General features: G+C 39.3%; 1 protein-coding gene and 2 non-coding genes across 3 annotated transcripts in view; all 3 read left to right on the plus strand.

Annotated features, from left to right (window-relative positions):
• igsf11 (immunoglobulin superfamily member 11) overlaps positions 1 to 21,270 on the plus strand; it is a 213,347-nt gene that overhangs the window by 19,489 nt on the left and 172,588 nt on the right. The gene's annotated exons all lie outside the window — the stretch shown is intronic.
• trnae-cuc (transfer RNA glutamic acid (anticodon CUC)) lies at positions 19,228 to 19,299 on the plus strand. The gene has a single exon. It is a non-coding gene; the product is annotated as a tRNA-Glu (tRNA).
• Positions 19,799 to 19,870, plus strand: trnae-uuc (transfer RNA glutamic acid (anticodon UUC)). Its single transcript has one exon. It is a non-coding gene; the product is annotated as a tRNA-Glu (tRNA).

A 21,270-nucleotide genomic window follows, 5' to 3' on the forward strand; every position in this document is an offset into this window, starting at 1 on the left:
GCAAAACAATAAATTCAAATCAAGCGAGACTAAAAACCTTCTATTTCAGTGTGTTCCAACTCGTATTACTCAATATCAGTAGCCCTTGCAGTGATTTTTTTCAGTTTGGGATAAAACCTCTAAATGTAACCTTTCAAAAAAAACTGTCCATTGTCATGATTACTCATTACACTCACCTGTGACTGCTCGTTTGGCGCCAGCTGCTGCTGGTTACCTGATTGGCTCCCCCTACTATTTAAGCTCAGTGATTTCACTCGCCTGTTGTCAGTCCATCAGCGAACCTCTGTTTACACAAGGCAAGCATTTTTGACTCTGACTCCCGTCGGTCCCGTTTTGTCACCCATTTTCCACTCGTTCTTTCCTGATTTCTCTATTTGTCTGTGGCTACGAGCCGTTTTTTGACCCCGACCACGTTCTGATCTCCCATCCCAGCTAACGACCCGTTTCTTGACCCCGACCACGTTCTGATCTCCCGTCCCGGCTAACGACCAGTTAGACGGAACCACGCTACGATCTCCCACTCAGGAAAATCCCTTTTCCGCATTCAGAACACGCTACAATCCCGTGAGCGGCTTGCTTCCCTCTACCAGCGAGCACCGGATCACTGGCGCTGATTTTCCTCTATATCTCAATAAACTTGTGAGTAACATTATGCATCTGGGTCCTCCTTCTGTTCTGGTCCTGAAAGTCCATATTCTCTCAACAGTTCAAGAACAGCATTCAATTTACTTTGGGTAGATCTTGGACTGGGCAAATTTTACTTTAACAGTAAGGGGTTACCCTGTTTTGAAATCCATACGTCAGTATAATATGCATTAAAGAGCAATACATAACATTGATCACTTTAAATTAATAGTGAAAATACATAGAAAAGCGGGATTGATAGTTTAGAATTAAAAAAAAAGCTGTGTCTGTGCACATTTGTTAGACTTTTTTCTCCCTCGAGTGCTCGTATCGAACACTCGCATACAAGTCAAATGGCAGACGTCATCAAGAATAGCACCAGCGGGCTGTAAATTCTCCAGACAACGGCCTGCTCCCTTCACAAATAGAATCAATGGGACATAATGCAGATGTAGTACCGCGGATATGACAGCTTTCATGACTGCTAATGCCCAGTCTGATTGATTGGGGAGTCTGCAGTGTTACTTTGATGCAAAATGACATTATTTATCATGAAATAAGACTTAGCATGATTATTTAACATGCATTTTGCACACAGACGTAGAAATCTAGATTGTGTACAAAGTGATGCCACAGTTTTTTTGGTTTTCACAGCCGATGATTACAGTTGCCATATTATTGTGTTACAGGGACAATGTTTATTATTTAGAGCAGGGGTGTCAAACTCATTTTAACTCGAGGGCCACTCGATAGAACACGATAGAAGCTTTATTTTGAAACTATACATGTTTGGCCTTTACATGTTCCGGGCTGGGAGTCCTCCTTTGTTTCAAAGAAAATATTAAAGGGACATAGTGTAATATTTTCTGTATTGTGTGGTGCAACCATAAACGAGTGCTAAATTGTTCATGGACCTAATTTAAGTGACCAAACCACACATTTTTCTTCTTATTTTATTTTTGCTGAGCCTTCACAAGGTTTTTAGTGAATGGGGGTACCCCAAAAATGGCTAACACATATCAGCTTCCTCTAGGTGAGCCTCATGTAATGTAAAATTAATAGAGATATCTTGACCTATGAGTATTTAAAACATTGACTTTTACATGATAGTGAATGTATCGTTTTTTTGAACCAGCTGGGTCATCGGGGTCCCCTTCCTGTGGTGTGTCTTGGGCAAATATTTGTAATGCATAGTGGAGTTGTGTTCTGGCATTGTTTGAGGGCTGGGGTCGAATGTGAACCCCATATCCGGATGGAAGCCAGGAGCTCGGAGAGCCCTGATTAAGAAGATCAGATTTACAAAAACATCCACAACAAACTTATGAAATTTTGTCATTAAATCTTCAGCTCGATATTAAAAATGTGTAAGATAATACTGTATCTTAATTATTGCTAGTGGTGTCAATGATGAATTAAAAATATAGTTTTAAATATTTGTTTTAGTAGGTCTACTAAACGCTGGTCTACTAGTGATCCCACGAGCCAAAAGAGATATGCAGGTTCGAGAGCGTTCTCCATCCGGGCCCCCGGTGCTGAGGAATGCTTTTCCTCCTAAGAATTAATCTGCAACATCAGTGGAAATGTTTAAATCTAAGTTTAAAACACACTTTTGCTCTATAGCATATAAATAATGTATATTTTATGTTGACAATATCTGTGTATTATTTGCCCTCATGTAGGTTTTAGATGAGGGGATGGTGTCATAATAGTCTGTAATAATAGTTTGATCTGCCCTTTGAGACTCTTTGTGATTAAGGGCTACACAAATAAACATGACTTGACTTGACATGACGAGGTTTAGTAGATTATCTGATCTTAGGTTTTTATTTGGAAAGCTTTTATTTTGAAGGTTACCTTTGCAGTGTAGAAAAAGCTAACGTCTTCTAGATCTACAGTCTTTCTTTCGAGGTGTGTGGATTTGCAATTTGTAATGCAAACGGCGACGTCACTTAAACCAACAACAACAAAAAATAAACCCATCTCCCGTGCCTGCTGTTCGTCATTATGGTAGATGGAAATTCTGCCATATCTCCTTAAATGGCTCCCTCCACGAATCCGGTTACCACTGTTTTTGTTGTTGTTCTCTGTGCGCTTATTATTTCAGTTCAGGCAGCCCAGGCGGAATACTGGCGATAAAATCACCTCTGCCCCCGACAAATCATTTATGATAGATGGAGTTTGCGAATTCGCCAGGAACGGGTGTGAAATTGTTTATGCCTACACTAAGGTTGTGCAATATCCTGATCGGTCGTATTAAGTGTAAACATGTTGCACGTAGTGCTTGTTTTTGTATGCGATGGAAATTGGTGTGGAAATCTGTGATAGTTGTTTAGGCTGTTGTTTTATTATTGATTTTTGTTTTGTAGTTGCCTGCTCAATTAGAAATATAAAGTAATTATCACACACAGACGTGTGGTAGTACAGTGGTACCTCCATTTACGAATGTAATTTGTTTTAAAAGTACCTTATCTTTGTAAGTAGAGACACATTTTGAATGCTAATGTGCTAATCTGTTACAAGCCCCGCAAAAGTACTGTAAGTTATATTTTTTTTATTGTGTGCAGTAGCCTAGATGGTAAGGCGCCCGCTTTGAGACTGGGAGGTCGGTGGTTCGCGCCCCGGCCGAGTCATTCCTAAGACTTAAAAAGTGGTCGGCGGCGCCCTCTGTTGGCTGCGGCTGCATCGGCTCGCTACAACGGGTCAGGTGCAATCGACATTTCGTTCTGTGTTCATTGTTACACAGAATGACAATACAAGGAAATTATTATTATTATTATTTTTCCGAGTACATGACATTACTGTGGTGCTTCTTTCTGCCGCTACCGGCATGTGGCGCTGTGAGAGGTCACCCAGCATTCACCCGGAAGTAAAAGAAATCCGCTTCCTCTTCCTAGTTCGTGTGTAAATATTCTACACTGTCTATGTCTATACTATCTTCAACGCGGTAAGAACTTTGACAATTTTATTGTTTAATATCTCTCGCATCCATTCAATATGGTTAGTGTAAAGTGTAAAGAAGAAGCTAGCCGGTTCTGTTGAAATAAAAGGGGAATAAGAAAGATTGATGCGGTTGAGAAAATGGTCGGAACGCTTTTTTTGGCCACTTTTTATCACAGATGAGGACCTCTTGAAAGTAAGTTAAACTCAACTTTATTTATCTTTATAGAGCGTATTATCTTATGAAATGTTTATTTTTTAATACAAAACAATACAGGTTACTTCTATAAGCCTTAAAGATACTTACATAAACCTTAAACATACAAAATATAGCACTGAAGCTACTTACGAACAAATTCAACTTCCGAACGATTGTCCATAAGTAGGGAAGCGTCTGTATATTTTTTTTATAAATCATAAAAGAGCATCAGAACATGAAACAAATACATGTTCAAATTAGATCACCGCACAATAAACATAATACAAGAGGCACATAATGTAAAAAAACAAAGAATAAAGGAAATCATAAAAATATTGATTTACCTTTTTGCCTCGCATTTCTTTAAAAACTGATCAAATGACGTCTGCTTTTGCCGGCATTTGAAACTCTGGAGAAGCTACTGAACTGTACCTTGATTTTGTATCCTAGAACTAGAGGCAATATTTTACCATTCAGGTACTTTGTGACCTGAAACTTTTGTACACAGAGACATTCGTAAGTAGAGGTGCAACTGTATTGTAAAAAGAAAAATAAATAGTGCAAGCACTTAATGGCTGTTGTTGCATGTTTTGTCACTCATTTCTTGTTATGAACACTTTTGGATAAAACAGGGATAGACGGTATACCAGTAAAAACGCCCCTCCTACATATGAGATTAGGTCGTTCCCGGATCAAGCTCGTATCTAAAACATCTCATATCTCAAACAAATTTTATCCATAAGAAAGAACTCAAAACCAATTAATTTGTACCTGGCCTCCAAAAATCAGCCAAATTAACACTGAATAGCTGTCGAACACATCTTCCTGATTACTATAAACATATTCAAATACTAATAGAACCTGAACATACAGTAATAAGATAAATAATACGTTAATAAAATGTCTTGAAAGCCTGAGCGTTGATGTGTATCTCTCCGTCATCGGGTTACCCGCTGTGTTGTTTGCCCGTTACGTCCACCTCCACAATGCTAACGGTTCAAGCAGAACTTTCACTCCGGTGCTTTTATTTACTGTTATGCATTCATGATATCTACAATTGCTAAACAATGCTTTTCATGAACACAAGGGCACTTTGCCTGCAAAGTAACACTAAACTTATGCATGAATGATACATGAACTTTGCAAGATCTCTTCAGCGCCTGATGTTTCCAGTGACATGTTCACACAATTTTAGTCACCATGGCGATCGCGTTCCCTGAAGACGTGTACAAAACGTCATCCCTCTGTGTCCCAATTTGACTTTATAATCTTTTTTAGAAAGCGCTGACTGTCTTGCTTTTCTCACCACACCGCTTCACTACGCCACCTCACTATGCCACTTCACTACGCCATATGAGGCCGCCTACCCACTTTCAACCGCTGGATACAGGAAGCAATACTAGGAAGTGAGGGCTTCCTCAATGTGTGGACAAAGATCTGATCAAAGTCACTCCTGCCATCTAAAAATGACTTTTCATACTGAAATCAATCCAGAGGATTGATAGTTACTGATTTACCTACTGCGCCAAACCCTTAAGAATAGTTACTCAAACAAAAAACAATAACAATGTTGTGTTGGAACTCAGGGACAATGTTTCTGAAATAGTGAAGCTACGCTAAGCTAAGCAACGTGTTTTTAAAGTTTAACAATGGAAAGACACCTGTTCATGCCTGTACAATCAGTACTTTCTGCTAGAAACTAAATGCAATATAATTAAATGCAATCCCCCGATACGGTCAAACTGACTTCACCAAACCCCCCAGCATCTAAACTTGGATTCCAAATGGCTCCCACAATCACATGTATCTGATTGCCACATGCAGCATGTGCTTCGGCCCGCTCTCCAATCACAGTGTGCTTGCTCCCTACAATCAAAAGCAAGTCAGAGATCAGCCGAGCATTTCATAACAAAAGTAGAAAGATTCCACTTTGCAAGAACACCCTAGGAAAATACAGAAACGTGTTGTGGATTTCAGATTTTTTTAATCATGGCATTATCATACAATGGCCATGTTTATTCGTGTTTAAACGCACATTCTTGTATAAAGTGCACCCCTAATTTTGATTAAAAATCTGTATAAAATTTTGGTTGATTTTTAAAAAAAATCCCAAAATAAAAATTATAAGTAACAAACAGGTCAATACATGCTGCAATTATTAAAAACAGTTATGAATACAAAAAGTAGGATTCAGCATCAGATACACCAAAAAGTCATTGCCCTCGTTGTGCTTTTATGGCATTTAACATTATCTCTAGTACAATTTCATTTAAATTAGTGTGGTTAAGCTCTCAGTGCTGCGATCCGGGTTGATTCTTGTTGAAGCTAATGTTTAGCGATTGTGGTCAGTAATATTTTTCGACTGATCAATCATTACACACAACCAGTAATGAACTAGTGTAAAACCTTGTGTATAATGTGCACCAATGCTTGTAGCTATTTTTAAAAATACACATTATACACGAATCAATACAGTAGTTCATTTTTAGCAAGTGAAAACATATAACACAAGTGAGCAAATGTATGAAATAATAATGATAACCTTTAATATTATTATTTATTGTATTGTATATTCAAACAGAACAACCTGTCATAAATTCTATCTTAGTTTTAACAACTGAGGAATTCTAAGAAAAAGATTTTGTGCTGTTTTTTGTTGTTATTGTATCAGAAGCAGACAAAACAATGCCTAAAGACGCTACCCTAATTACAAACGAGACAGGTTCCGGACGATCGTTCGTAAGTTGAATTTGTTTGTAAGTGTCTTCATTGCTATATTTTGTATGTTAAAGGTTTATATAAGTATGTTTAAGGCTTTTATAAGTAACCTGTATTGTTTTGTCCCTTAAAAAATAAACATTTCATAAAATAATATGCGCTGTAAAGATACATAAAGTTGAGTTTAACTTACTTTTGGAAGATGCGCTTCAAGAGGTCCTTCTCCATGGTAAAAAAGTGGCAGAAAAAAAGCATTCTGACCATTTTCTCAAAAACATCAGGCTTTCATATTCCACTTTCATTTCAAAAGAAACGACTCACCTCTTCTTTACACTTTACACCAACCATATTGAATGGATGCACAAGATATTAAACAATAAAAAATGTGAAAGTTCTAGTGTAGGTGTAGAATGTGAGGTGCGCCTGAATGATGTCAGTAGGGCGACAAATATCGCTAGAGTTGGTGCGAGAGTTTAGGAGGGTGCGGAAGTTTTGTTTTGGAGAGAGTTCGGTGTGTCTACAATAAGCGGGTGCTGATGACTGTCGCTCTCCAAAGAGACCATAAGGGTTTCTGGGTATTTTTTCATTAACAGGGAGCAATCCATTGCCCACACTAAACGAGATGTTTACCCACAAACTAGGAAGAGGAATCCACATTTCAACATCGGGGTGGATGCTGGGTGACCTCTCACAGAGACACAAGTTGGTAGCGGCGGAAAGAAGCACTACAGTAATGCCCTGTACTCGGGAAAAAAGGTGCACACAATACAAAATCTAACTTACAGCAATGTCCGGATATTTTTCGACATCCCGGGAAAAATGTTCGTAGCTACCGTTTCACGTAAGTCGAATGGTGGTAAGTCTGGGAGCGTCGGTACATTGTTTTACAACTGTTTCCTTTCTGTCAGTCGAGCAAATGAATGTCTGCACGCTGTCCTTGCATTCTGTGCCCAAAGTTGTAGAATCCTAACAGATTAGATACAAGATGCAGAGTACTGCACTGTATTAGTGACACTTTTTAATATGAGTGAGTAACACATACCACAAGGAGAGTTTTTGAAAAAAAAAGTACCTTTGTGACATTGTTCTTATATTTGTAAATTCTGCAATGGCAACATTTTGTGTAGTACTTTGTTTTATTGTAACAGTATACCATAACTGGACTTCTCGGAAAACATTCAAAAGACCCAATATTATCTTGATGAGAGAGACCCAGGCTTCACACTACCATTTATGAAATGCATTAGCGTTAATGTCATTGATTTGTTCTGCATAATTTTGACCTTTTTGCTTCATGCTATCTTGCAGCAGTGTAATGAGGATGGATCATTCTTCTCAAACGATCAGAAAACATTAGTGATACGATAAGCAATTCTTTGACCTACAATAATCACGTGAAGAAGTAATACAAATTATTGAAACCGATAGTACATATTAAAATGTAATGAACACTGTGCCAACCCATGGCAGGAACAAGACACATTTGCATCAGAACACACTGACTTTGGCTTTAATACAACTATTATTATTGTGAATTAGATAGCGCCTACTAGTTTCAAAAATACTTTATTCAGTAAAAAAAACAACTGAATTGATTTGAAAAATAGCAAATATATATCAATTATCATTTAGACATGCTTTTCTAAACACTTGTAGGTCAATTTTTAAAATGTATTTCCAAGACGGAATTGACATGATTGTCCACCATCTTGCTGCTATGGGAACCAAATACTTTCAATGGCTTTAACATACTATGGCTGTACTTCAATCTCAAAGGGACAGACACACGGATGTTGGAACGTATTACAGTGATTAAAATTGCTATATTACAATGTAAATGCTTTACTTTCATAATATGGCAAGTCTGCAAACTATGCTTTGTGTCAGAATTACCAAAATACAAAGAAAAAACCCTTTTACAGTCCTAAGCATTACAATTTCTGTAGACTGTACCTGTACACATTTATTTATTTAGGTATTTATTTATTATTTTACCAATATTGTTTCTCTTACGGACTGTTAAACCAATCAAAATGCATAACACAATGCGTGATGGAAATGTGTGAAGCAGCGAAACAGTATTAGCTAAATGGTGTTATAGCAAGGGATTACCAAGTAACGTTTTTATGATCACCATGGCTCAAGAGGTAGCACTGGGTATTCATTTTGGTTAACAGTTTGTCTGTAATATGGGATTTTAGTCCATTTTTAACCATTTTTTAAATGTTACAATATTTTACTCTTGGTTGTTCGAGAAAAATAAAACAATTTATAATTAAACTAGGCCAAAATGATCTGCCAGTGGAACTCATTTAATTAACTAATTTTTGGGTAAAAGAAAATAATTCAAATCGGAAGAAAAATTGCAAGACTTTTACTTTGTTTGAATTTTCTTTTTGTAGCACAATGTCAAACAGCGTAACCCTACAATTTATTTATTTCCCTGTACTACCTCATGAGCAGATACATGGCACATAAAAAAGCAACTAATCGGCTGTCATCTACTGATTTAGATAAATATTAAAGTTACTCAGCTGACCGCTGAAAGGAAGCAAAGATACTAAACAATGGCATGCTTAATTTGCAAAAATAAAACTGGTTGATTTCCTTGGGCACATTGGACAGGGTCTCACGGCAGACTGGATAAAAAACAGTCATCGAAGATTTAAGAGCGATGTCTTGAAAAATACAGATTATTAATAACCTAAATGCTAGTTTTTTTGCTTTACCTTTCTACAACAACAAACCCGTAAACTGTTAGGCAGATCACTGGCTTCCTTTAACTACTGTATCCTTACTAGTTACCGCACACACTCGTGCACATACACACATTTACACAATGTCAAACTATCCGTTTGGCTACCATCTATTCAATATGGGTAATTACCCCGAGACTATTAAGTTGTTACTGTCTGCGCACCATCACCACTGTAATCACTGCCAAGTGTGTGCAATTCCACTTTGCCATTGCTTCAATTGTTGTGCAATGAACGAAAGCGTGTGAGGCTGATGGATCCTGCTGCCGTAAGGAATATTGATGGACGAAAAGAATGAGAGCGAAAAAAGGCAAGAGAGGTCTTTGGTGTGTTTTCACAAAGAAAACAAATAGAGAACTAAATCATACTTGCGCTCACATATAACACCAACTCTTACACATGCACAACTATACTCTCATAGAGACACAGTCATACCCATAACAAACACTACTCTCACACATACTACTACAGACACTCCCCTACTTACGACGATTCGACTTTCGAAAAACGGTAGATACGAAAAAAATGATGTGGAAAAATATCCGGACATTGCTGTAAGTTAGATTTTGTATTGTGTGGACCTTTTTTCGAGTACAGGACGAAGTGTCCTTGGGCAAGACACTGAATCCCTAATGCCCCCAATAAGCAGGCAGGCGCCTTGCATGGCTGACTCCCTATTGATGTGTGAGTGTGTGTGAATGGGTAAGTGTGAAGCACATTGTAAAGCGCTTTGGGAAGTCTTCTTTGACTTGAAAAGCGCTATATAAATGCAGACCATTTACCATTTACTGTAGTGCTTCTTTCCCTCGCTACCAGTATGTGCCACTGTAAAAGGTCACCCAGCATCCACCCCGAAGAAGAAATCGGCTTCCTCCTCCTAGTTCGTGTATACTGTATTCCCAGCGCACTAAGAACTTTGACATTTTTATTGTTTAATGTCTAGTGCATCCATTCAATATGGTTGGTGTAAGGTGTAAAGAAGAGGCCAGCCATTTCGTTTGAAATGAAAGTAGAATAAGAAAGCTTGATGCGGTTGAAAAATGATTGGATCGCTTTTTTCGTCCACTGTCTACCAAAGAGAAGTTACCTCACTCTTGAAGCCCATCTTCCAAAAGTAAGTTAAACTTCACTTTATTTAACTTTATAGAGCATATAATTTTATTAAACGTTTATTGTTCAGTACAAAACAATACAGGTTACTTATACAAGCCTTAAAGATACTTGTGTAAAACAAGCAATGAAGCAACTTATGAACAAATTCAACTTATGAACGATCTCGTATGGCAGCGTCTTTATACACTTATAAACACATTACTTTAGTCCCTCACACATGCCACTATACTCTTATACAAACACTCCTATATTCTGTCACACATACCACTATACCCCCGTACACACAATTCAATACTTTCTCATACATATATCTAAACTTTCATTCACACTATTATACTCTCTCTTACATGTATTACTATACAGTCACACACACACTAGTATACTCTCACTCATATTACTATAACTCTCATTCACACTCTACTATACTCTCATACACAAATCATTACAACTCTAATACACACACAGTACTATACTCTCTTGCACATATTACTATATTTGTACATACACTACTATACTCTCTCACATATATTCATTTACTATTTTACACACACCACTATTCTCTCACACATATTACTATAATCGTACATACACTACTATACTTTCTCACACATCCTTCCATCCTGGGAGCAACTCCAGTGACGTCGGACTGTACAACACTAAACACAGATCAGTGTGCATCGCCTTCGATACCAAAAGTACCCAAGGTAAAACTACACTGAGAGGTGAGGTGATGATTACACTAGGTGTGAAAATCCCCGGGAGTAATAACAGTTTTAATAGTGTGTGAGAAAGAATGGTAGTGTGTGTGAGAGCAGGACATTTGGTGTGAGAGTCTATAGCAGTTCGTGTGTGGAGTATATTAGTGTGTGTCAGTCTGTGTGTGTACGTGTGAGAGAGAGTATAGTAGTATGTGTGTGAAAGCATAGTAGTATTTGTAAGAGAGTACAATAGTGATAGAGAGTGTAACGCTTGTGTTTGTGCATGGTTAGGACTGTGTCTGCATGAGAGTATAATGCATGTGTGAGAGTCTGGTTTTATTCCTTAAAGCAAAAATGATTTACTTCTCAAACGGCCTCTCAGAGAACCCTTGAAACTCATGTAAACATATCCTAATCATTGACACAACGTCAGAAGATCTATCTTTTCCTAGCCTGTAAGCGGTTGACATTTTTCTTTTATTAAAGCTGTGAAATGAGACGGAGGGTTTTTAAAGGCAACATGCGATGATCAACGATCCCATTGTACTCGAGAGGGCCGCTTTATTAACGGGGGCCTTTGTCCTGTTTCCGAGCAATTTCTTTGTATTTAGAAGACCGTTTGGGAATGGAATGCGGGTCTCAGATGGCCTAAGGAGAGCGCGTGCTTTTTACATGGCCCGTTATTGAAAAGAAGAATTGTGGTGGAGCGCTGCTAGAATTGACGCAGACTGAATGCAAAGGTCAAGAAGGACATGAGCACTTTCATCAGCATAATAAACTTTGGGGGAACTGTATCGAGTCAGACCTATTGCCAACTGCTTTACAACGATTAGACTGATATTGCAATGCCCTAGGTGGTGTCAAACTCGTTTTAGCTGGGGGCCGCATGCTGGAAAAAAAAATCTCATGGGGGCTGGACTGGTAAATTTAAGAGAAAGAGAGAACAAAAGAAAGGGAGGAAGAAAGAGAGTGGGAAAGAGAGAGAAGGAAAGGGAGAGAGAGTTAAAAAGAGAGAAAAAGAGGGATAGAATAAGAGACTGAAAGAATGTAAGTGAGACAGAAAAAGGGAGAAAGAGTGAGATAACTAGGGAGAGGACAATAGAAAAGGTGATAGCTCAATAGATAGAAAAAGGGAGAGATATAGGAGAGAAAAAAGGGGGATAGAATAAGAGACTGAAAGAAGTTAAGTGACACAGAAAAAGGGAGAAAGAGTCCGATAAATATGGGTGATAGCTCAATAAACAGAAAAATGGAGAGATAAATGAGAGTCAAAGAAAAAAGAGATTAGAAATTGAGCTAGAAAGTGAGAAATAAAGATGAAAAGCATGAGACAAGATAAAAAGACAGAGAAAGAGAGAAAAAGAGTGAGCATGACAAAGAGATGGAGAGGGAAAGAGAGTGAGAAAGAGAGCGAGAAAGAAATTGAAAAAAAGGGAGAGGGGGCGAAAGGGAGAGAAAAAGCAAAAGAAAGAGTTAGATAGAGAGAAACGAGAAAAATATAGAGAAAGAGAGCGATAGTGAAAGGGATGGAGAGAGAAAAATAAATACTACTACAGTTGCTTTGCAAGTGGTGCCTGGCCTGGGTGACATCAAGTGGACATATTTCAAACTGCAGCTCATTTTTCTCTTGTAGGTCTTTCAGGGTTGTCTTGTTGGCCGGATTAAAATCTTTGGCGGGCCTGATCCGGCCTTTAGGCCGTCTGTTTGATACCTGTGCCTTAGATAGAACTATGGTTATATCCACAATTTACGGTTATTAAGGGCTATACGAATAAACAGGACTTCACTGCATTCAAATGAGGGGTTTGACAAACTCTAGGATTTGCGGGCCAGGGGGCCCCGGCCTGGAGACCTATAAAGTTTTTCCTCGTTTGCAATTATGAATAAATATACAAGCAGACATCTCATTATCTCATCTCATTAGCTGCACCGCTTATCCTCAGTAGGGTCGTGGGGGTGCTGAAGCCCATCTCAGCAATCATCAGGCAGTGGCCAGGGGACACCCTGAATTGGTTGCCAGCCAATCGCAGGGCACACAGGGACAGACAACAGGCTCGCTCAGGGACAATTTGTAGCGGCCAATCCACCTGAAATGCATGTCTTTGGAATGTGGGAGGAAACCGGAGTGCCCGGAGGAAATCCACGCAAGCATGGGGAGAACATACAAACTCCGCATAGTAAGTCCAGTAGCTGGATTTGAACCCACATAGGAGGTTCCCAAAACCTTGGAACTGTGCCGCACATGCGCTAACCACTGCGCCGCCGTGCTGCCCACAACAGACATGTACATGTTAAATTTATTATACAGAAATTTGTTTTTAAATAGATTAGTTTTATCAAATGGGTTTTGAAACCCCCACAATTAAAGTAAAATAATACATTAGGTCCTTGTTTTAAGCACAAGAGTTGTGGTGACGCTGTGAGAAGTCACCCAGCATCCACCCAAAAGAGGAAATCTGCTTCCTCTTCGTAATTCGTGTGTAAATATCTCCTTCACCTGCTTGTAATCCCACCACTGACTAATGCAGCGTTTTGTTTTGTGTGGGTAATGGATTGCTCCTCTTTAATGTAAAAATACTCCGAAACCCTTACGGTCTCTTCCCCTACACTCTCGCACCAACTCTCGCGACATTTGTCGCCCTACTGACAACATTCATGCGCACCTCTCATTCTACGCCTACACTATCTCCAGCCACTGCCCCAACAACCTCGCTCAAGTAGAATGCCCGGGCCATTATGCTTGTGTAGAATAAATGCCCGTTCCTCAGCCTAAAAGTATTTTTAAAAAGGGACTTTTATAAGATAGTCCATGTATTTTAGCTTGTTATTTAAAAAAATATATTTTTTACCAATAGGAGGTGCTGAATAACACGCACTGTTCCTTCGAGAATTTTTTTTTTTGGCAGGCCAAATAGAAATTCCTGACTTAGAAGTTGTCCGGCTGGTGTTTTTACGAGAAAACAGTGTCCCTTTTTATATCAAAGGTTAAATTCACCTGAGTGTTTTTGAAACAGGAATATTAAGTACACTTTAGAGGACAGTTTTATCGTCTTAAACTGATGATTTATTGTTGAGGAAGGGAAAGGTTTGATGATGCTTTGCGAAATACACAAACAGACATAGAAATGAGACAAATGTTGAGTCCCGTTTCTCTGCAGATGGTGTGACCGTCCTCATCCCCAAGAGTTCTACATCTGTCGTGGAGCATAGCTTAACTTCCTCCTAGCTTAACCCTTTAACATTCACTCACTCAATCCTCCGGTCGCTCTTCATAATGCAGAAGGCTTTTAAGCGGCAGAGTCGTTGATTTACCGTTCTCTCGTATAATTTCCTCTCTCTTTTCTGAAATTGCACGAGCGTAAATCAAATTAACGATTCTTTGCACTTCGTTTGCACCCCTCTGCAAGGCGGAGACTCAGGTAGATGCGATTATTAATAGAAGCCCTCGTTCATGACGTCAAATTCACACTTAAATCTCCAAAGGGTTTTTTATGTGCAGCAAATCGTTGGTGGCGGTTATTTCCTCTGCGATGTAAAAGAGAAACAATCATCTCCCGCTTGCTTTTCGTCAAGCTTTTAATTCGGTGATTCCTCTCGCCGACTGCGTTTCGCCCCGTCGACGTGCTGCTAACCTGCCTGCAAACCCCCTCGGCTCCCTATCGCCAACACTGGCTCATTCTCTGCTATTTCTCGCTGTGACTAATGCATTGCCTTGTGTTTCATTTGGTCTTTTATTGAGAAAGGGCCTCCATTCTCTGCCTGAAAGCTTTGTGGGGTCCTAAATGCTAAATGGCAGTCTGTCTCTGCCAGGCGCCTGCTTAGCGCCAGTCTCCTTGGTGATGAGACGAATCAGGTTTTTCTGTACCAGACAGTGAGCAGTCTGTTCCATTGGGTGTGTTTCATTTATCGTATTTTTAAAACTATAAGGCGCACCTAAAAACTTGAAATTTGGAAGCGCGCCGTGAATACCGTAAAATACTGTGGGATACAATCGGAAATGTACACAGTATTTACCAAGGGCCAAGAAGAGAACCAAAGGCATGAGAGCGTTCTCCATTTGGGCCCCGGTGCTGTGGAATGCCTTTACCCCTGACATTTGATCTGGAACCTCAGTGGAGCTGTTTAAATCCAAGCTTAAAACACACTTTTATTCTAAAGCTAATGAATGACCAATATTTTATTTTGACAATATCTGTGTATTGTTTGATATTGCTGTAAGGGAAATTATAGTTTGAATGTACCTTTGTAGGATATTATCCTCAAAAGTACCTCAACAATCCATCTATCTATCTACCCTGGTCATATCCCTTGAGTGCAGTGACTGACAGCAAGACAAACACATACATAAAAACAAAGGAAATTTAAATAAGGGGAAAAATTAGCAAAACACACACACAAACATTTTAGGACCATGGCCAACCTAAATGCCCAAACACCCAAATAAGTTAAGCGCCTCGGCACCCAAGTTGGTCATGCTTTCGCCCATCCAGATGAAACAGGACACAAGAAAGCGGCCATATCACTCGGGTCAGGGTGACACAACACACTCCTCTGTTCAACAGCAGGGCCCGTCAGCTTTCACTGGTTTACCCCTGCCGCATCATACAGGTGCCCTGCCCATCCCTTAGAACACATCTAAACATTCCACTATCCTTTTACAACACCTCTCCACTCCTTCCTATCACCAACAAGAGCTCTAGCTTCCACTTTCCGGCAGTGCATTCATAACACCATCCATCCACGTCAATCGTGGCCTTCCTCTTGGTCTCCTTCCATTTACTTCTACTCTGTTGATCCTCTTCAACATTCTCTCATCATCCATCCTGTCCATGTGTCCAAACCAACAGAATACTCTCATATCCATATGCTTGCTCAGTTCCACTACTACTCAAGTTCTGTCTCTCACAATTTCATTTCTCAATCTATCCATTCTTGTCACTCCTAACACACTCCTCAATCACTTCATCTCAAAAACATTTAAAAACGTTTTAAAATATTTAAGCTTATGAATGACAAATAATGACAAATAATTAATGAAATATGAAAATAGTGTATGTGTCTCGCCATTAAAGCACTGCTGGCAGGTGGAGTGAATGATTTAAAATGTTATATTTTTAGATTTTACCAGTCTATTAATCTTTACTAACTACATAATTATTTATCAACGTTTAGGGATACGCTTTATCAATATTTGAATTTATTTCAGTATGTGGCTGTTTTAAAAACACTACTATGGTTTAGTTGGTCATTTTGTTATTTGGAAAAAAACAATAGTGAATATATAGTACGATGTCTGTTCTCAATTGTATGATCCTTTCATTTGTTACATTTGACAAATTCAATTTTTTTGCTTGTATTGGGTTGCTGGATTTTATTAGGGTGGAATGATGGATCTTGAAGTCAGACCAATTGACAACCAGTGCATTAGACCGCCATGGATTCAAACAATATTTGAAAAAGCATTAGTTTTTATCTCATTATTACACTATTTTTACTCATAGTGCCAGAAAGCAATGTTTAAAAGTGGGGAAAACAGAACGTTTGTCCTAAAAGATATAAATAAACACAAAGTGTAATTCATTATCTGATACAGAGTTGTTTTCTCTATTCTCGAACATTCGTCTCTGGCACCGTAAAAATACAACTCAGCCTTTTCATACATCATTTCTATCTCTAGTGGTTAGGTTGTAGCACTAGCACGGCTTTGACCTGGGTTTGATTCCTGTTTCATGCAATGCTTATCGATTCTGTTCAGTAATATTTTCGAATGATCAGTGATTGCACTTATACATACTGTAAGTGTATAAAATGTGCAACGGTTACACACCAATAAATACTGTAGTTCCTACTATAGTTTTGAGTGTGCCTTATCGTCCAGTGCGCCCTACATAAAAAATATCATAATCCGTTGCGACAATACTTGTAATGTATGTGACCCTGTTTGACTCATTAAGACATCATTAGGGTGGACTAGGTGCAATGCTGGTCAAGCATTTAACAGCTCATTTGCATTTGAATGTGTTAGGTTTCCCGTCAGCAGGTTGCTGCCAAACAAACAGGCCTTGTTTTGGAGGCCGAGGCCCACATTTGGCATGATTTACCCCGAGTTAAATTCTGTAGACATCACTGTTGGCCTCTTAAGAATTCTGCCCATCTGCACTGGAGTTGCAGGAAGAATTATATTCTCAGGAAAGAATTTGAGTAACTTTTCAAACATTTGCCAAATGCTTGTTACACAGCAGATTAATTGAGGCAAGAGAGTATCAGGAAAAATGTTACATGAGACACATTCAGGGTCACTTTGGATGTTACGATTTCTAGCGAAAGGTCACTGTAGCCTTACTTAACTAATTAGACAAACCTTTGACTATGAGCAAAACCATACCTATTCGCAAACGTTGACAATCAGAATGGGGCTGCGGTAGCTCAGGAAGTAGAACACTCTTCTTGAAACCAAGGGATTGCAGTCTCCCAGCTCCTCTGACTAAAATAATAGAGTGTTCTTGGGCAAGACACTTAACGCGTATTTTCCCCTGATAAACAGATTGGTGGTTTGCTGTAGTCTCTATCGCTATGTAAGTGTGTGCTTTGTATGTATGGGGATTGTGAAGCTTATTTTAAAGCAAGGTGGTCTTCAGTGTCTTAATAAATGGCATGCAATTATGAAAGTTGTTTGTTGTGATTGTCACAGAAAGACCACTGTCAGCTTTAACACTAATAAAACTTTGCTATTATTAGCAATATACACTACGCGACACTAGCCATGGTTGACAGCCTACCTTTGGTGGAAAAGAAAACTGTACATCCATAAGTCATTTCTACAGGATCAAAGCTGTTCGCCAAGCTGCCTGATCATGGCAAAATTACCTAGTCAGGCAATCTCTTTGCAAATGTATCACCTTACTTTTTCAATGAGTCTGTTCGCTGGTTAATGTGACTTAAACAAGGCTCACATAACCATGGGCAGTCTTAATTATTGCCATGTCTACCCATTGTCAGTCTGTAGCAGACTAGTGGCTAGGATTCAGAGCTCTCTACGATGCGACCCTGGGTTTGATTCCCAGTTGGTAAAATCACTGGGTTTTATTTAAATGAGTCCTTTTGCAATTTGGTTTGACTTCAACAAGGCTGACTATCTGAATAGTTGCCTGATGATCGACTGTCTTAGGGGTTACATTGTATAAACATTGACAGCCTTCTTGTGGTCTAGTGTCAATGATTTGGCATGATTCCCTTACAGTGAAACTGTTTGCAGGTGGGTCCGAATGCCGTGGCCTGGTTTAATTCCGGGTGAGGGAATTTGTGAAAAAAAAAATTGGGGAAATATTTTTTTGAGTTTCTCTGAATTCAATGAAGCTGAATATCTGAGAACCTTTGCCTAATCATGGATGGTCTGAGTGATGACCATGTACATGTGGTATGTGTCCCTAATAATGTAGAGGTGAGAATTTGGCACTGTCACTGCCGTGACTTGATTTTGACTCCCGGTCAGGGAATTTGTTTCCATGTGCTACAAATTTTTTTCACTGACTCTCTTCGCAAGTTGCGTTGACTTCAACTAGACATTTTGAAAATGGTTGCCCAATCGTGGACAGTCTTAATGATTACCATGTTTTCTAATTAACAGACCCTGATGGTCTTATGGCTAGGATTCGGCATTCTCACTGCCGTGGTCCGAGTTTAATTCCTGGTCAAATAATTTGTGTAAAATTGCAGTGTTTTCTTTCGCAAGATTCTTTGACTTCAACAAGGCTGATTATCTGAGAACCATTTCAGTGTTGACCATGTACAGTAGACATCTGTCCCTGAGGATCTAGTGGCTAGGATTCCGCACTTTCACTGCTGCTATTGGGTTCCAACCCTGATCGGGGAATATGTAACCGCGGTCTACAGATTTGTTCTTTTGCATGTTGCATTGACTTAGTGGAAATGGGTGGCCAATCATAGACCGACTTAGTGATTATGATGTGTTCAAATTATCTGTCCCTTATGGTCTAATGGCTAGAATTCTGCCCTTTTATTGCCATGGCTCTCGTTTGAGTCCTGATCAGGTAATGTGTTCAGGTGCTACGAATTTTTTCAATGAGTCCTTTCGCATGTTGCGTTGACTTCAGCGAGACCTCCTGGTAATAGTTGTCCAATCATGGACAGTCTCAGTGATTACCACCTTTTGGTCCATCAGTCCCTGATGGTCTAGTGGCTAGGATTCGGCACTCTCACTGCCGTGGCCCGGGTTCAATTCCCGGTCAGGGAATTTGTCAAAAATTGCATGTGTTTTCTTTTGTAAGTTTATATGACTTTAACAAGGCTGATTGTTTGAGAACCTTTGCCCAATCATGGGCGGGTTCAGTGATCCCCATGTACAATAGTTGTCAGTCAACGAGGGTCTAGTGGCTAGGATTGCGCACTTTCTGTGCTGCGGTTTGGGTTTGACTCCTGATCAGGGATTTTGTATCCAGGGCCTACAGATTTTTTCTTTTCCAAGTCCTGTAGACATAGTGGAAATGGGTGGCCAATCATAGACCGACTTAGTGATTATAATGTGTTTAAATTATCCGTCCCTTATGGTCTAATGGCTAGAACTCTGCCCTTTTACTGTCATGGCTCTCAGTCCTGATAAGGTAATGTGTTCAGGTGCTACAGATTTTTTTCAACGAGGCCTTTCGCAAGTTGCGTTGACTTCAGCTGGACCTCCTGGCAATGGGTGTCCAATCATAGACTGTCTTACTGATTACCATGTTTGGTCTCATCAGTCCCTGATGGTCTAGTGGCTAGGATTCGGCACTTTCACTGCCGTGGCCCGGGTTCAATTCCCGGTCAGGGAATTTGTCAAATATTGCATGCTTTTTTTCTTTCATAAATTTCTTTGACTTCAACAAGGCTGATTATTTGAGAACCTTTGCCCAGTTCTTGCGGTTTCAGTGATGACTATGTACATTAGTCAGCAGTTCCTAAGGGTCTAGTGGCTAGAAATCCACACATTCACTTATTAGTTGTGATATTGTGGCTTGATTTTGGTACTTTTCCTGCCATGGACAGGTCAAAATCCCAGACAGGGAATTTGTGAAAATTTTCATATTTTTTTCTCAGGTTTCTCTAAATGTGCTTAAAATTCAAATGTCCTCAGATGCTTGAGATTTTTTAACGACTCCTTTCGCAAATTGGTTTAACTTCAACAAGGCTGATTATCTGAATAGTTCCCTGATCATTGACAGTCTTAATATCTCCATTGAACACGTATGGTCAGTCCTTAGCGGCTAGCATACAGCACTCTGACTGACTGCTGTGGCTTGGGTTCTATTTTGGGTTCATGGAAGCTCTGCACTGGTTCTTTGATTTTTTTTTCCAAATGAGTCTTTTCACAATTTGCTTGGACTTTAAAAACTTGAACAAGGCTGATTATCTAGTGTTTGTCTAATCATGGACGGTCCTAGTGATTACCATGTATATAATATGACAGCCCCTGATGGTCTAGTGGCTAGGATTCGGTACTCTCATTGCTGTGGGTTAGATTTGATTCTCGATTAGGAAATCTTTGTTACAGTACTTGATATTCATTTAATGAATGCCTTCACAGGTTTTGTTGACTTCATCAAGCCTGAATATCCCAAAAAGTTTGCCTGTTCATGAACAGTTTTGGTATTAATAGCTGTTCCTGGTGGTCTACTCTTTGACTCCCGTAGCTTGTCTTCGATTTCGGGTGTGTGTATCGCGAGAGGAGCTAGATATTTATATATATTTCACATGTTGCTTTAATTTCAACCAGGCTCATTATCTGTATATGGTAGCATACTAATGGCCAATCTTACTGAATCTCACTCTTCACTCTCACTGCCACGGCCTGGGTGTGAATCGTAGTAAGGGAATCTCATTGCAGATGCATCCGTTTTTTTCAATTAGTCCTTTCACAAGCTGGTTATTCTTCAAAAAGGCTCCTTATCTGAAAACGGTTGTCTGATCATGACCGGTCTTACTGATTACAACTGTTTACCTGTATTCTTGAGGCATGTGATTTTGCAAGCATTAGCAAATATCATGCCATACAACTTTACGAGAGAAATCTAGACTGTATAAATAAACATACAGCGTATAAAATATACAATATTGTGAAGCAAAGATCAAACCGTCTCCGCTATCTATTTAGAAGTTGGTGACACACACACAATATCAGAAGGAATAAAAGACTATAAGCCTGGGGTGAAGTGTTTTGATCATGTTCTGTCCT

This window comes from Urocampus carinirostris, chromosome 10 (assembly GCF_059441175.1).
Source record: "Urocampus carinirostris isolate Australia breed hairy pipefish chromosome 10, RoL_Ucar_1.0, whole genome shotgun sequence".
NCBI lineage: Eukaryota > Metazoa > Chordata > Actinopteri > Syngnathiformes > Syngnathidae > Urocampus > Urocampus carinirostris.